The 8,212-nt window shown below is 42.7% G+C and overlaps 1 long non-coding RNA gene across 1 annotated transcript; it reads right to left on the bottom strand.

Moving 5' to 3' along the window:
• Positions 1–1,906: 1,906 nt before the first annotated feature.
• LOC117795432 lies at positions 1,907–6,960 on the bottom strand. The gene is made up of 3 exons (XR_004619449.1): positions 6,345–6,960; positions 5,442–5,587; positions 1,907–2,056 (listed from the first exon to the last, which is right to left on the bottom strand). It is a non-coding gene; the product is annotated as an uncharacterized LOC117795432 (long non-coding RNA).
• Between the last annotated feature and the right edge of the window lie 1,252 nt (positions 6,961–8,212).

Below are 8,212 nucleotides of genomic sequence, written 5' to 3'. Positions count from 1 at the left end.
CCTGGGTGGCTCAGTTGGTTAAGTATCTGCCTTCGGCTCAAGTCACGATCCAAGGGTCCTGGGATCAAGCCCCACGATGGGCTTCCCTACTTAATGGGGAGTCTGCTTGTCCCTCTCTCTCTGTCCCTCCCCTCACTTGTGCTCTCTCTCAAGTAAATAAATAAAATCTTTTAGAAAATATTATTTAAAATCAGGAAGATGACAAGGGAGTTCGCTAACACCCTTCTGTTCAACATTGTATCTGGGGAGTCGGACCAGGCAGAACAGGAAGAAAAGAAAAAGAAATAAATGATACCAAGACGGTAAAGGGAGAAAATAACCCCTATCTTGTTCTAAGGAAGAAAGATTCCAGTTTACAGGTCTAAAACCACCAAACTCGCAAATGAGAGAACAGAATTAGAATGAGCTCAGACCAGATAGGTCTCCTGAAGTTTATCTTCCACAGACTGTGTTAGTTTCTCTGTTGGTGCTGTAACAAATCACCATAAACGTAGAGGCTTAAAACAACACACATTTATTCTCTTGCAGTCTGGAAGTCTGAAATTAGTCTTAGGGGGTTAAAATCAAGGTGTCAGCCAGGCTGTGTTCCCCCTGGAGGCTCTAGAAAATCTGTTTCCTTGTTTTTTCAGCTTCTAGGCACAGCCCACATTTTTTGGCCAGGGGCCCCTTCCTCCATCATCAGAGTGTGTCACTGCAAAATTTGTTTCTGCCATCATATGGTCTCTTTCCACTACGGTCATCACCTGGCCTTCACTTTCCTTCTGCCTCCCTCTCAAAAGGACCCTTGTGATAACATTGGGCCCACCTGGGTAATCCAAGCAACTCTCCCATCTCAAGACTCTTAATTTAGTCACATTTACAAAGTCCATTTTGTCATGTAAGGGAGTATATTCACAGGTTTTGGGGGTTGGGATGTGGACAGCTTTGGGGGCTCACTATTCAGTCTATTGCATATCACTTCCATATAATCATTCACAGGTTATATGATTGTTTACATAGAAAAAGCCAAGATAATTTACAGATTATTAGAATTATTATGAGAGTTTATCAAGAGGGTTCTATTGTTTTACTATGGTTTAGACACAAAGAGTTGGAAAGTATAATTTTAAAAAGATGGGGGCTCCTAGGTGGCTCAGTCGTTAAGTGTTTGCCTTCAGCTCAGGGCTTGATCCCAGGGTTCTGGGATCGAGCCCCATGGCAGGATCCCTGCTCCAGAGCCTGCTTCTTCCTCTCCCACTCCCCCTGCTTGTGTTCCCTCACTAGCTGTCTCTCTCTGTGTCAAATAAATAAATAAAATCTTTAAAAAAATTTAAAAAATTTTAAGAAAAGATGTCATTTACAACATTAAAAAAGAAATTATATCTCAACAAATCTAGAAAAAAATGAATTCTAAAGAAAATAAAATTTAGGGGCACCTGGGTGGCTCAGATGGTTAAGCATCTGCCTTCAGCTCAGGTCATGATCTCAGGGTCCTGGGATCGAGCTGGGAGCCTGCTTCTCCCTCTCCTTCTACTGCTCCCCCTGCTTGAGCTCTCTGGCTCTCTCTGTCAAATAAACAAATAAAATCTTAAAAAAAAAAAGAAAATTTAAAATGATTCTAATAAAAATTATAAAATACCTTGCAATAAATCTACAAAAGATGTTTAAAACCTTATGAATAAAATTGTAAAAAATGATAGAAAAATCTTAAAGATGAATTAAATAAAGAGGAAACATGTTATGAACATGGGCAGAGAAAGTTGATACGATAAAGAGGTCAGTTCTCCATAGGAACATGTGGATTTTATTGAATTCCAATAGAAATCCTGACATGTTTCTTTGGGACCAGGATAAGCTGATTCTAAAATGGGAATGGAAGGGTACAAGAATAGGTAAAACACATGAAAAAGCAGTAGAGGATGGCAGACTTGCCGTAGCAGACAAGACTTACAACGTGTGGTCATTAGACTGTGGCATTGGAACTGGGGCAGAGATGGAGACCACTGGAACAGAACTGAGCCCAGAAACACAGCCACAGATGGACAGCAGCTATAAACAACAGAGAGGCTTTGACGATCTGTGGAGAAAAGACAGTTAAAAAAATGGCGATGAGTAATTGGTTATTCATAGAGGAAAGAATAAAATAAAATTGGAACTCTTGGGGCACCTGGGTGGCTCAGTCGTTTGGATGTCTGCCTTTGGCTCAGGTTTTGATCCCAGGGTCCTGGGATTGAGCCCCATGTCGGGCTCCCTGTTCAGTGGGGAGCCTGCTTCTCCCTCTTCCTCTGTCCCTCTCCCCACTCATTCTCTGTCTCTCTCTCAAGTAAGTAAATGCAATCTTTAAAAAAAAAAATTGGAACTCTTTTTTGAATGAAATAAAAAAAAAAATCCAAATGGAATTTGAGAACCTAGCAAGAAAAGAAAACTTTTAGAAGAAAATATGAGAGTATATCATATGATCTTTGGCTACAGTACAGATTTAATAAAATACCAAAAGCACAACCTAGGGAAGGAAAAATAAAATAAGATGAAAACAGAGAGGGAGACAAACCATAAGAGACTCTTAACTCAGGAAACAAACTGAGGATCGCTGGTGGGGAGGCAGGTGGGGGGATGGGGTAATTGGGTGATGGGCATTAAGGAGGGCATTTGAAGTAATGAGCACTGGGTGTCGTATGCAACTGATAAATCACTAAATTCTACCTCTGAAACTACTAATACAGTATATGTTAATTAAATTGAATTTTTTAAAAAAGCACAACTTATACAGAAAAAAGCCGATAAAGTCAACATCTTTAAAATTAAAAATGCCCAAGTATCAAAAGACATCATTAAAAAGGTGAAAAGTCAAACTGCAGACTGGGGGGAAAAATTTGCAAAAATACATAATTGACAAAGGATTCAAATCCAGAATACATAAATAACTAATAAGTCAATAATTTTAAAAACTCAATAGAAAAATGAGTAAAAAATAAACAGGTAAATCACAGAATAAGACACTAGAATGCCTAATATATGCATGAAAAGATGCTCAACCTCATCATTAATCAGAGAAATGCAAACGAAACCATAATGAGGTACCATTTCAAATCCATCAGATTGGGAAATTAAAGTCTGACAGTTTCAAATGTTGGTGGTCATATGGAGAAATGGGAACTCTCCTATCCTGCTGAAGTAAGCGTGAATTGGTACAAGCACTTCAGAGACCAAGGAGACAATATTTAAAGGTGAACATGCATAAAGATGTATATGCCCTTCGACCTAGGATTTCACTCACTGGTATATGAATAACATAGGTTGACATGGGTATATACCCTAGGTTCCCACACTTGTGTCTGAGGAGACATTTATAAGAATGTTGTTTGCAACACTATAATAATAAAAATGGGAAAAAATATAAATTTCAATCAACAAGAGAATGGGTAAATAAATTTAGGTATATTCCAATAATGAGCTACTGTACATTAGAGGAAATTAATGAAACACAGCTATGCGTGTTATTGTGAACGATTTTCGAAAACATAATCTTAAGAAAAGAAGTTTTAGGAACAATTGTGCCAATTTTTATAAAACTTAAAAACGTGAAAAGACAATATTATTTGGGAATATAGACATATCTAGTAAAAGTATGAAAACAAATGTATGGGAATAATAAACACTGATAAAAAACACATATGGTTTTGCTTTGGCAGGGGGAATGAAATCAGGGAGAGTAACACAGAGCTTCAACTATAAATGTAATGCTTTATTTCTTAAGGTAGGTGATGGCCATTCACCATCATTTATATCTTAGAATGAAATATGTCACTTAAGTAGCAGTGTGTGCTTAGTGTTCAGAAACATGGACAGAGAGGGAACAGGAATTGGGAGAGGGAGGTATAGGAAGGTACAGAAGACTCTTGGTTTTTTATTATTTTTTTTAAAGATTTTATTTATTTATTCGCCAGATATAGAGACAGCCAGCGAGAGAGGGAACACAAGCAGGGGGAGAGGGAGAGGAAGAAGCAGGCTCCCAGCGGAGGAGCCTGATGTGGCTCAATCCCAGGACCCTGGGAACACGCCCTGAGCTGAACACGCCCTGAGCTGAAGGCAGATGCTTAACGACTGAGCTACCCAGGCGCCCCGACTCTTGGTTTTTTAAAACCTTGACCTTTTTTTTTTTTTTTAAAGATTTTATTTATTTATTTGACAGAGATAGAGACAGCCAGCGAGAGAGGGAACACAAGCAGGCGGAGTGGGAGAGGAAGAAGCAGGCTCATAGCAGAAGAGCCTGATGTTGGGGCTCGATCCCAGAACGCTAGGATCACGCCCTGAGCCGAAGGCAGACGCTTAACCGCTGTGCCACCCAGGCGCCCCAAAACCTTGACCTTTTAAACTACACACAACTGTGGCGTCAATCAAAGTCGACATTATCAAAACAACAAATGATTGAGTCAGGGAGTAATATGTGATATGTTTCTGTAAGATCTTCATTTGTAGATGCTTTATCTCAGTGCTATTCAAATATGGTCCTTAGACAAGTGTGGGCTGGTGATCTAGTCTGCCATGAACTAAATATAGAATCGAGCCTAAGTGGGAGCTACGATAGCAATTTTAGTTTGTGTTACTTTTATTTTTTATTTTATCTTATTTTTTAAAGTAGGCGCCACATCCAGTGTGGAGCCCAATGTGGGGCTTGAACTCATGACCCTGAGATCAAGACCTGAGCTGAGATCAAGAGTCAGATACTCAACTGACTGAGCCACTCAGGTGCCCCACTTTTATAGCAACTTTAGAGAGATTTTATATATGTTAAATCTAATAATTAAAAATGGGATTATATTTTATATTGCACTGTAATTTCATTTTATCCTAGAAATAAACTCAGTTTACAGAAGTATTGGAGGGCAATGAATTGAAAACAAACAACGGGTCCTGCAGAAATAATTTAAGATCCATTGCTCTGCCTTAATAAAAATTGTTATCTACATGATTTCTTTTTCTATAATGTGTAGCTTTTCTTGTTCCTTGGGGATCTTGTGCTCTACTCGTAAAATATTAATGTTCAGTGTGGGAGTCCAGAATTGTTTTGTTTGGTTCTGGATATGTGCCTTGCATATAAAGATGTGGCTATTCTCTGCATGCATTTTCCCCCAGAGACACATATAAATATAGCTGTAACTTCCTGTTAGTAAACAGTAAGTCTTTAAATTTAGAATTAGGTGGTGAGGCTGACATGTAGAAGTGTAGCAAACTGGATTGCTTTCAAAGTCCTATCTTTTCTAGTTAATTGTTAACTCACCAGTGCGCTGCTTTTCTTATATCAAATATCACATGGTGTGTGAAAACACTACAGATAGGGTTCAAGGCAGTTCATGGAGTTTTTGCATGATAAATGGACCTTATACTACAGAGGAATGAAAGATATACATTAATAAAACATTATCATCGTAAGAGAACAACACCAAATCAAATCTCCTCACCAGTGCTTGGCAGCACACGTCCTGAGAGGTTTCGGGCTGTGTGTGGCGTCAACCCTGGGTTCCAAAATCTGCATAATGGCCTGTGTGACAGCAGGAACCCCGTCTCCATGGGATTCTGTCTGTAAGATGCAGCACAGCGGAGGCCTCTGAAATGTCCAAACATACCTGTTTTAGATCTCCTTTTCCCCTTAAGAAAAGACCCCTTTTTAAAAATTACTTTTTTTGAAGCCAGATTACTCACTTCCAGGATTCTCTTACACCTGCCACTTCCCAAGGGAATTTTTTGGGTGTAATCTTTTAACCTTTCTGGAAGGCTAACAAAACATTGCATATACCTGGCTTTCGCCTCGGAAACACCCTATCCTTTTCCAATCTAATGCTTTTTGAAGGACTTTATTATTTGCTGTCTGGGTTCATTTAACCCTATTAACATACCAATTTAGCTTTGCTATGTTTTCTTGTTATTTCTCATTTCATTCTTTATGTGTTACTTAGCACTTGGGTTCGAGTATAGTATCTTCCACTTTCATACCAAAGTGCCATTCTAGCTTTCTTATATCTAATATTTAGCTTTGCTTTGCATTTCGTTCTCATGCTCTCTTAATTTTTTTCTAAAGTTCATGTTTATCTCTGCACCCAAGGTGGGACTTGAACTCAGGACCCCAAGCTTAAGAGTCGCAAGCTGCACGGACTGAGCCAGTCAGGCACCCCTTTCTCCCTCTTTCAGAAGGAGGAACATGAGGTGGAAGGCAACAAAGATAGCCCTTCCAAAGCCTTTTACTCCTACCAGAGGTCTTGGCAGCAGATTCCCTGCTTCTGCTTTTTAAAAGCCTCCTCCCCTCACCAACCCACTGAGTTTAGGGTTTAACTGAAGTCGGAGACCTTGATTATAGTGTCACCAACCTGAGAGGTTAGGGGATGTAGTCCCCCTACATCATGTTTCTGAGGCGACAGGGTCATGGGCGAGGACAAGGTGGTAGACTGAGAACAGGTAGTGGAAAAGGTTCCCCAAAATGAGGCGTTCCAATAACCAATTAATGGCTTATTCACTAAAGTTCTGAAGCAATTGGAGTGGTTCAGTTTGGCTGCTGCAGAAGCCGCGGTAGAAGAGCCCGGTGACGTCCTACAGGGCCTGCAAGTTGACACAAGGTCATGGAGAACCAGGGCAAGTTTAAGTATATGCAAACATGCAGGCGGCGCAGCGTCGGGCCAACAGGGACAGCTCAGGGACTGAGGAAGCGAGCCAGCCCAGAAGTCGAGGCCAGGCTTTGGCAAGAGCTCCTACCCATAGCTCGCAATCCCTACTCGCTGCAGGTGAGAAAAGGAGCCGCAGAACAGCTGACTGCAATGGTCACGTGCCAAGCCCCAGCCCGGCTCTAATTGACTACAAAAGCTCACAGTCTCTCCCACTGTTCTCCCGGTCTTTTCGGACACTACATTTCCCAGAAGGCCGCGCGGTGCTTAGCTCCTCCTAGCTGGATAGATGCGGGCGGTGCCTGGTTTGTCCAGCCTCTACAGGGCTTTAAGAGACCGGGAAGAAGTTCCCTTGTGGGGAGAAACGTGGATTAAAACGGCCGGCCTGCGCACTGGAGACAGGGAGGAGAGCCGCGGTTCGGCCCCCTCCTTTTGCGCACAGACCTCTGGGAAATGTAGTAACATGTAGGTTTCTGGGGCCTGTGGCTCTCACCTCTCCCTGGGGTCGCTAATGGGGTGGGAACCGGTGCGGAGAAGGAGGGTCCCGGAGAGCCTTCCACACTGGCTCTTCCTCCTCCACCAGGTGGCGCAGCACGCGAACATCTGCCCATCTACCTCCTGATTATCCCATGCTGGGATAACCTTCTACCCTAGAGCCCTGAGAATTCTCCAAGCTTAGATTTCCGTGAAGTATTTTTTAGAGGGATCTGCTGAGAAATGGGGAAACTATCTTAAAAGAAAGAAATGATAGCGGCCCTAAATTACCCCCATCCTCTGCTGTTTACCGGACGCTTTATGAGGGTACACTGAACCATGGCGCTGCGCATTTGGGGGATCCATTTTATGTCTGGACTTCCATCGGGCACTGACTTCCGCCCCCTTCCCCCCCCCCCCCCCCCGCCGCCCCGGCAGCGTCAGCTGTTCACGCCGGTGTTCTCCACCCCGGGCTGGTCTCTTCTGGGCCACCACGACCGTTGGCCCTAGCCCAAGCCTTGTTGTTTCTGCCTTGGAGGACATTCGTTCTGCCCAGCGGCGGGGGTGACGGTCTTATTTACTTAAGGGAAGGCTGAGGGTGTGGTGGGTAAAGGGTTGTTGACTAGGCTCTACAGCTCGTCGTGTAGTCAACTCAGCGCAGGTAGAACGAATTCTGACTCATGTCTCACACCTGTCCTGTCCACTTCGTGTGCTGGTAATCCCCTTTTCTCAGGTTTGCTGCGCCTGCCTTAGGTTAAGTCATGATCGTATTTATTGAGAGTGTGCTACATGCCAGGCATGGTGCCGGTGCTGGGGACGCGGTGTTGAATGGGGCAGGCGCGGCCCCACCCTCACGGAGTTTACCGTCTGATGGGGAAGACAGACGATTACAGAGCACAAATAAGAGTAAAATTTCAAATTGTGGCAAGTAGGAAAAAGAAACAGGATGCTACAAGAGAGAATGATGGAGGGAGCCGTAGGTTAGATTGGGAGATTCAGGAAAGGAAGAAATACCTGGAGGCTGAGAAAAAGGAAGCTCTGTGACAGCCAAGGCAGAGGGAACAGCAAGTGCAAAGGCCCTGGGAAAGAACTTAGTATTTTGT

This window comes from Ailuropoda melanoleuca, chromosome 13, assembly GCF_002007445.2.
Source record: "Ailuropoda melanoleuca isolate Jingjing chromosome 13, ASM200744v2, whole genome shotgun sequence".
NCBI classification, from domain to species: domain Eukaryota; kingdom Metazoa; phylum Chordata; class Mammalia; order Carnivora; family Ursidae; genus Ailuropoda; species Ailuropoda melanoleuca.
This window is presented reverse-complemented; position numbering and strand designations above follow the sequence as displayed.